At 39.5% G+C, this 9720-nt stretch overlaps 1 long non-coding RNA gene across 2 annotated transcripts in view; it reads left to right on the top strand.

The window, feature by feature from the left end:
- The first annotated feature begins 360 nt into the window (after positions 1 to 360).
- The window catches only part of LOC148970907 (uncharacterized), a 10038-nt gene continuing 678 nt past the window's right edge, over positions 361 to 9720 (top strand). Inside the window, exons 1-3 of one of the 2 annotated variants that reach the window (XR_016147395.1) lie at positions 361 to 494; positions 2796 to 2942; positions 6071 to 8859. This is a non-coding gene — a long non-coding RNA (uncharacterized LOC148970907). The remainder of the gene's footprint in view (positions 495 to 2795; positions 2943 to 6070; positions 8860 to 9720) is intronic. The other variant, XR_016147394.1, reaches the window with a different exon arrangement.

Below are 9720 nucleotides of genomic sequence, written 5' to 3'. Positions count from 1 at the left end.
AGTATTTGTCTTTATGTTTTAAGACACGTCTGTGAGTATTAGCCCGACCTTATATTTTACTGTATACTTTGATAGCCAGCACTGTGTCAATTTATTCAATAAACGTTTTTACTTGACATGTTACACATTGCACTTTTCTCCGAAACTATAGATGGAAATGCTGAGACAATAAAGGCTGAAACTGCAGTAAATTGTCACAGTAACAAATGTCACAGCGTAGGTCAAATCTACTTTAATATAATTTGTTGTCTGTTTCAAGTAACTTAGTCTCACCAGCTCAGTCGATCTTTAACGTTCGTTCAAATGGGATTGTTTAGCTACACTTCGCGTCAGGTCACGTGTGCTATGACGTTTGTTTTAGCGCGCGGAGCTATGCGCGAGCACGTCAAGTCCAGACAAAAAAAAAAAAACCGAAAGGAGCCAGTCAGTTGGAAATATCACAACAACAACGATCAGAAGCTGTGATGAGCAGAAATAGTCAGGAACCTACTCAGGTGAACTTCATTTCTCAAACAAAGTTGCTTGAGTTTGACAGTATCTCTGGCTCTAGCCTAGGCTACTTTACATTTTTACAGCTTACATTTTAAAAAGTAGGCTATCTTGACTTTTTTTACGTTTCAAACTATGTTGAACCGATTTTTTATAGTGTTCTTTCATTATCAATGCATGTCCCATTATCTAGAGCGAAGCCAAAGGCTGGATTAGGGTGTGACAATTCTATCGTGTCACAATATATCACAATACTTTACACAACAATATGTATCGTGAATAGTTCACCCAATATAAAAATAAAAATCCAAGTTTACAGAGTTTTAGTCTCAGAACTTCATATTGTTGATATAATGTATAATAATGCAATAGGGGAATATTTATGGCTCCTGATAATGCCAAAATGTCATGTTACCAGTAAAAAGTGGCCTACATTATGGCATTGACAGAGTCCAAGCATATCCGTCTAAAATAATTCTATTTTCAGCTTCAGAATCATGGATATTTTTATTCTAGTGTCTCTAATGTCCTGTGCATTGGGTTACCAGCACCAAGTCCAAGCCTATTAATTTACACCCACAATGTAATACCAAATTTATTATTATTTTAATCGACAGTCTTTTTTTTAACCTTTTACCACATGCCTTGGAGTATAGCAATAATATTGTATCGTCGTGATACAGTGTCGTGACATGATGGTATAGTATATATATATATATATATATATATATATATATATATATATATATATTAGTGGTGTAATGTAACGATACAATCATGTCACGATTCGATACAAATCACCGCTCCTCTAAACCTATTTCTGTCTATGTATATATATATATATATATATGTGTGTGTGTGTGTGGGTGTGTGTTAGTGTCTGATAGTTCATTTTGAATTAAACTTACATTAAAGTCAAAATTCTTCAAAAGATTTTTAGTGTGTCCTTGCACAGAATAATAATGGTAAGCAGGTTAAGGACAAAATGAGCATAAATAATAAAGAAGAGTTGTAATTTTTGGGTGAACAAATCCTTTAACCCCTAAAATTCCACATTTTCCTTGTGGAGTTGTTTCCCCTTTTTGTCAAGACTTTTAAATAATAAATTGAATGAGCAACTGCAATCAGGCAGTACGTTCCCTCATTTTATTTTTTATTTTACTTTGATGTACAATGCAATGTTTATTAAATTCTGTACTAGTATGTGTCATTCTATAGCAATATAAAAGAGAGAGAGAATGAGAAAGAAGCTCGGGCACAGTATTAGCTAGAGAAGGTTTATTATTCTCTGCAGCACTCAATCAAACATTGGCCCTATGAACAGAGAGTAATGCTAGAGATCCAACCTCAGGGCTTCTCTCTATCTCTCTCTCTCTCTCTCTCTCTCTCTCTCTTTTATTCCTTACAGTCTGTGAGTGGTATCCATCTGTCAACTGTCAGTGCCAGTGAGAGATATCCAGAGCTGTCACATCTTGTCAGCTCCCTGAGCTGACGCCTTTTGCAGCTGCCTGGCCAACACACACATACATACACATCACACGCACACATACACAAGACACACACACACTGTCCCTGATGATGGCCAGCATGCAGCCACACTAAATGGGGAAATAATGTGGCTGAAAGAAAGAAAGCAGATAAAAGCCGTATAAAAAAAAAAAGTGTAGGCCGGAAGAGGGGTGGAGGAATGGCAGGAGCAGACAGATTGTACAGAGGGATGATGAGTCAGATCCAGGCTGTAGAACTCTGTGGATGTGAGACTGAGTTGGAGAACCATCAAAGTGATGTGAACAGGGGGTTAGGCGAGGGGCAGCGGGCATACGGGCAGCGTGAAGAGGATTAACAGAAAAGCCTAGAGATGGCTGTTTCAATGGCCACAAGTTGAAAGGGGCAGAGTATATATATGACAAATATATAGCGTGCCCCTCTTCGGCACGCATTGGACGTCCGTTTCTCCTTCAGTCTGCTGATTAATGTTCATGATAGAGTTTCTAAGACTCTAAGTTTGAATGGCTGTTAAACAGCTTGATGTAGCTATTTGGCTCTCGTCCCAGCTCTTAAAATCATCTCCTTCTCCCTGTCTCCTTTCCATCATTAGTTCAGAATACGATCTTTGCAAGATCTGGATAAATAAAAGCAAGATGGCTTCAGCTCCATCACTATCGTTCCTCAGTGTGTTAAAAAAATCTAAAGAGTCTAAAGAGGAGGAAAGGATCGTTTCGAATTTTGGAAAAATGCCAGCTGAGTGTTGAGAGATCAGAGCAGGACATTCCCATCTGACTTCCTGTCTTGATTTCACTCCACAGGAAGCAAGAAGTCAGGTGTGGCCAGGGGAAGCAAAGATACAGCTTATGTTTAAGATGTCCATCTCTGGGGCCCAGATTTGAAGGAATAGTTCATCCAAAAATGTACATCCTGACATGATTTGCACACCCTTGTGTTGGACTAAACAAGTAAGCTCTCATTTTGTAAAGTAGAAAGTTGGTTGTATCTAGATTCTTGAAGTATAAAGACATGAGATTAGTAAGCTCATTTTTGTGGGTATATACTGTATACTATCCATTTAAAGTGGAAAACTAAAGACATATGGTCAAGTGTTTAAATGAAGCATTCATTTTCTCTCGCTGACACAATATAATGATGAGAAGCACTGTGCATAAAATGAGCGGGTGTGAAAAAGAGGGATAATTAAGATTGAGAGATGATGTCGATGTACATGTGAGTTTTTAGGCACTTGACAGTTTCCGTATTTGCATCTGCGACCTCAGCAAAAATGATCTTTACCACTCAGACAGAGTAGGTTTGTGCATGTGTGTCTCACAATGGCTGATGTATGGTTGGTTGTATTTGATATTAAGATATTTATTTCTAGCCTGGCTCCGCCCTCCTTAGTACTTCCGCTCAATTTCCATTTTCCTTCAGTACGTCTGGGATTGTGGTCTATATGATTCTTTGGTTTTCTCCAGTCAATCTTTTACCGGTCCAATCAGAGTACAGAGTGGCTGAGAATGATGATGTTGATGTTGTGCGCTAGTTTGAGTGGTTTGAGCATAGAGGGGTTTGAGTCGTCAGACGTCACAAGACTCACAACCAAACGTCAGCGATTGGTTATGGCAGATCCAGAGTTACTCTGGGCAGATCCAATAGTTTTAAACTTCAACCTACAAGGAAGTCAACGCTTGTCAATGGAGCGAGGCCAGACTGTCTGTACAAATGAAATGGACGAGAGTCTGGTGGGACCAGGATAATTTATTTCACCCTAAAATGAAAATACTGTCATCATTTACCAAGATATTTACTCAACTATAAAATGGCTTGGGAATATGTAGTGTTAGGGAAAGTTACTTTTAGAAGTAATGCATTGCAATATTGTATTACCTCTAAAAAAAAAAAAAAAGGTTACTAATTGTGATACTTAGATAAAGTAGCAAGCGGAAAGTGCAAGTAACTTTGTGGGCGGGTCTTCGGCGCTGTTGCTATTTTACCGGTGGGATAAATTGACTCTTGCGCCGGGCGCAAGTTTAAAAGGGGTTGGTCTGAAGTAGCTTCATTATTCATAGGTGTGGTTTGGGCATAATGATAACAAACCAATAAGAACGTCATATCACTTTCCGGTTAAGAGCATGATGAACAAGGTGTGCTTGTTCCATGGCGCAATTCTATTTTAACGGCGCATTTACCAGGCGCGCTTCAGCATCAGTTCACTGCTGAGGAGATCGATGTTCTCGTCAGGGTCGTAAAAGAAAGAAAAGGCACAGTGGGGATGGGACAAACCCACCCAGTTTAACTTTGGTTAAACATGCATATAATAATTTAGGTAAATATGTGTACGCTTTATGCCTATTTTTCCCATCGCCATGGACACAACAATGATCTCCCTCATGTTTATATATTTTTCCTTATAATAATGTATCATTTGCAAAAAGTAAAATGCATCTGTGTAGATGAGAGAATCATCTACAGTGTTTGCACGTTGTTCACACTCGGTATTATGGCCAAGCATGCGCGCTTAAAATAGCATCTGAATGTACGCGCAACGCGCCACTAATTTCCCACTGCGCAATGTGACGTTAGAGTGACGTTTTTTCTATGTAATTTTTGGATGTCCAATTTCAGTCCACTGAAGGGGTTGTTTTGTAACGCCAGGCGACGTCTTTTGCACGTCTAATATTGACGTCGGTGGGACCAAATGTGGTCGTTTGTGGACGTCTTTTCAACATCAAATTTAGTATCTTCTATAACTTCTATAACTGTAGTCCCATGTTTCAAAAAGGTAGAGAACATTTTTAAAGGATGTTATCTGTACCATGTATTTATATTTATGCATTTGACACATGCTTTTATCCACAGTGACTTACATTGCACTTTTACATTCCTGCTTTCCCTGGGAATCAAACCCATGATCTAAGCATTGCATTAGGTGGCTGTTTCACAAGTGCCAACGCTCTACTGTTTGAGCTACAATTAATCATGTAAATTTCCTGCACCTGTAATAGACGTCCAAACGAAGTCCAAAAAAATGACCCAGTTCAACGGTCAAATGTTGAACGTCAACATGACCTCCAAATTGGGCCATGGTTGGACGTCCAAATAGTGGACCTAGTTTGGACGTCGAATAGATGTCCAGAATTGGTCATGGACCAACGGACCCAATATAGACATGATCTGCACGTCTATCCGACGTCCAGTGTTTAGTGGGTATAGTCATTTACGCCGGGTGCAAGATAGGGCTCAATGTGTTGTTATATACTTTTGCGTTACTTTTTCTCTTCCGGGCTCAGCTTGCTTGTTTGTTTTTTTAATGCCAAAACAAAAGAAATGTTCTATTTTTGCCAAATGTAACCTTTGCCAAAGGAAATGCAAACACAAACAAACTTTTTAGCAATGCGGCCATAAGAAAGAAACTTTTAATTTAGCAATTAAAAAACAAAAACAAATGTGATGTTTAACTAAAGTCATTTTTGTTTATTAGTACGGCTGGATTGGATCATGGAAGGTCAGCAGCAAAGACTTTGCTTAATAAAGTGAGATTGAATGCACAAGTAAATTTGTGTTATTAAACACATTTATATAATAATTATCATGCATGAGTTTTTTTATCTAACTGGTTTTATGTATTTTGAGGAATACTGAATCTGTTTTTGTGCAAGTGAGATGAGTATGCCTGCTAACATTTAGTCTAGAATGAGCATAATGTTTAGCAGCACACATTTACCCCCGATTTCTCTCAACATCATGGGGACAGGAGAGGTGTGTGGGACAATAGAAAAAAGTAATTCAGATTTGTTTTAAATTTGAAAGTAGTTTTACTTTATTATTACTTAAAGTGAAACTGATTACAAAACTTGCGTTACTTGTAATGCTTTACCGTGAACACTGACACATACGTCGCAATAGAGAAGAAAAGACTCGCAAAATGTATAAATATTTCCCATTTTTTTGAGTGAACTATCCCTTTAAGGTTTTTGAATATTTAATGTGATGTTTCGTTAGAGTTAGAAAGTCTACGAGAAAGTAGTATAGATGTTGTTTGTGTGTTTTTTACATGGAATAATGTGTGATTGTGCACATTTCCTTACAGGTTCACACACGCACCAGGAGGGATCTGAGGCCCACGCGACACAGACACCTCAACCGAATGTAAAACAAACACACTCGATTTCACTCTTCAAAAAGATGTTCTCCACCTTCAAAGCCTTGCGACGAAAGCGGAGCGGAGCGCTCCAAAACACAGGCAACAAACAACTCGTTTATACATTCTCCTAATTCCTCTCCGACGGGCCTCAACGTCTTTCTTCAGCAACAGACTGTTGGGGATCACGGCTTCGACGTTGCGGTTTTAAGACTCCGTCGTCTCCCCTCCCCGCTCCTCCGCTATCTCTGTGATAAACGCCGGAGCAAATTCAAAGCCAAACAAACACGGATTCAAAGAAAGATTTTCGTGGCAACTTAAGGAAAGCGTGCGTTCCTGACAACGTGTCGCCGGGGAGTTTGTTCAGTCGGTGCTCGCTTAGATAGACCCTGGCTGTTCATCCTGAGCAGGGAAGTGCATTTGCTTGATTATCATTAAAAAAAGAGAGATGATGTCTTCAGAAGTCAGCGGGGATATTTATCAGACTCGCAGTTGGAGACGTGATGGCGTGTCTCTTCTAATAGAACAGCCTCAAGGCTCTGGGCCTGTGTGCGCAGGTTATGATCCCATGAGAAGTGAATGAGTAAAGCGCTGACTGATCACATGTATTTACTTCATGCTTGCCTTTTGTCCTGTAATGAATATCAATGAATGAAAAGGCAAATGCGGATGAATAACTTATGCTATTAGATGGCATACTTATTCAAATGAACATTACTGCGGCATAAAGTAGTGTAGACTATATGACACAACAGATTAAGGCTTTTAACGTTTACCATTATAAACTATAGTTCATACTAAAATAAGAACTAAATTCATAATAAATTATTACGGATCTCCTTCAACAAGCTGAAGAAAAATAAAAGCAGGTCTTAGCTAGTTTAAACTGGTCTTACAGCCTTCTCTTAAACTAGCCAACAGACCAGGCTGGTTTAAATAGTTTGATGTTGAAACGAAGTTCACAACCCATTTTACTTTTGTTGTATGACAGCCTATTTATGAGTAAAAATCATATTCAGTGAGAACAAATGGAGGCAGGATATTTAATCTATCTGGAATTTGTGATGTGAGCTTAGAAGGAAATAGCCTGGCAAGCCAGACATATCAAGATGTTAGGTCTGGGAACTCACAATTGGCATACCTCAATCCGAGGGGCGGGATAAAAGATTGTCTTTCAGTATCCCTCCGCACGCAATAGGATAGCGCCACAACCAACCAGAGCAACGGACGGCTGTGGATGAGTGAGTCCAATGCGTTTTCCCTCCACCGGAGCAAGTTGATATATTAAACGTTTGCCGTATCCGGTTGTCAAAACTCCGGACACATCTTCCTTTTTTAAGAAGTGACGTTCTCTTAACTCCAAGTCATCCAGAGTCGCGGCCAAAGCCGAATCGAAAGACCGCTGTTCGCCAGCAGCATCTTGTCAGACTGATCTCATGAAGTAGCGTGTGTATGACACGCCAATTTGTATTTCCATTTTTGGCGTGCTATCAAGACGCATAATTGCTTTTCAGCGTGTTTATGAACGCCGTTGACTTAACGTTATATAAATATATGACTTACCTCAACCCCGTCCCTAAACCTAACCGTCACTGGGGTTAATGGCATTTATGACTCTTCCCTTACCATCCTAGGAAAAAAAAAAAGATATGACTTACCTCAACCCCATCCCTAAACTTAACCGTCACTGGGGTTAATGGCATTTATGACTGGAGATTTGACGTCGTGTACAGACACGCGGAATGAAGCGGACGTTAATGGCGTAGACATAAAGGCAAACACGCGCATACACGCGGATAGCTCAAAATGCGTAGAGATAACACGCCACTTGACTCGAAAGTGGCGTGTATGTTTACGCAAAATTCATGATGTCATGTTGGACGTCGTGTACAGACACGCGGAATGAAGCGGACGTTAATGGCGTAGACATAAAGGCAAACACGCGCATACACGCGGATAGCTCAAAATGCGTAGAGATAACACGCCACTTGACTCGAAAGTGGCGTGTATGTTTACGCAAAATTCATGATGTCATGTTGGACGTCGTGTACAGACACGCGGAATGAAGCGGACGTTAATGGCGTAGACATACACGCAAACACGCGCATACACGCGGATAGCTCAAAATGCGTAGAGATAACACGCCACTTGACTCGAAAGTGGCGTGTATGTTTACGCAAAAGTCATGATGTCATGTTGATCTTGTTTGTTTTTAAGTAGCAGGGAAATCACCTATGGAAAGTCACAGCGCAGAACCGTCACAACTCTGCCGTCATTGTGTTAAGCCCGCCCACCAACTCTATACACGATGTGATTGGCCTGACCAGAGTTTGGTTTTTCCACTTCGAAAGGCAACGGAGCGTTGCTAGACCACAGTTTGCTGCAAAATAATTTTTGCTGCCGCTAGGGTGCGTCTAGATTTCTAGGCTAAGAAGGAAAGGCATTTCTACGAGGAAGACTCGGGAGAATAAATACTGTAACAATGAATACATTTATTGATAGTCCTGCAAGCAATAAAGGACTTTGGCGTAGGCCCTGTCCATAGCTGCAATCCGAAGGTCCGGACTCTGCATTTCCTGCTTGAAGACGAAGGCAGGGGCGCAGCCGACACCCTAGGTCTAGGAGGTATAGGATGATGGTGGTTGTGGGGAGGATGGAGGGGAAGAAGAAACCATCTTGGTGGTGGTGAGGAGGATGGAGGTGAATGAAAGCGTCAGCATCTGCAAACTCAAACATGTGTAAGTACTGGTCTTTTATACCGGAATTATTAGATATGATTGGATTGATGAGAAGGTAATAAGTGATGTAGCAATTTAATCTTCCTGGCAGAAAGTTTCCATTTTATCAAATTTTTACATTTTGATAAAATTGTTTGCCTTTGAAACTTGCAATTTTAAATAACATTTTGTACACTGTAAAAAAAAAAAAAAAGTATATGATCGGTAAGTTTTGACAACATGTGTTTTTGCATTGCTATAACTTTGCTATAAGAAATATTACACTTTTTTTTACAAGTTATCCTACAAGTTTATTTTTAGTCAGTTTAATATGCAAGTGACTTAAACATCCAAGTTGATAGTACTTAAAAATTTAAGGCAGCAACTTTTTTTTATTTACAGCAAGTGTGCCAATAAATCGTACACAACAAGGCCAGGAATGTAGAATAAGAAAAAAAAAAACATGGTAGATTTTCTGAACCATGGTAAAGTCTTTGTTTGGGGCTAAATTTAAGATCACACTTTTTGTGAACAGGAAATGAATTTATAATGATGTTAACAAAGTTAGAAAGATTTACAACGATTCCCTTTTTATTACGACGTGCATTCTCTTGCAGACTAGACTGTGAAAGCACCATAAATCACTCTATTTTTATAGGTGTATATATATATATATATTTCCAAGACATACTTTTACTACCGCTCGTTCAAACTTCCCACTAAACAAAAGGAAAAACAACATGACCTGTTATCAGTTGTTATTCAAAAATCAAAATCCCATACCTGTCTAAAAGCAAATGTTCAGACAAGAAAGAGAAGCTCACAAAGATGGAGAGGAGGGAGCGCCGCAGGAAAGTTCCACATGCAATCTTTTTTGTTTGT

The sequence above is a fragment of the Pimephales promelas genome, chromosome 18 (genome assembly GCF_988280905.1).
Source record: "Pimephales promelas chromosome 18, fPimPro1.hap1.1, whole genome shotgun sequence".
In the NCBI taxonomy this organism is placed as follows: domain Eukaryota; kingdom Metazoa; phylum Chordata; class Actinopteri; order Cypriniformes; family Leuciscidae; genus Pimephales; species Pimephales promelas.
Note: the sequence above shows the minus strand (reverse complement) of the source record. Positions and strands in the feature narration are given on the sequence as shown.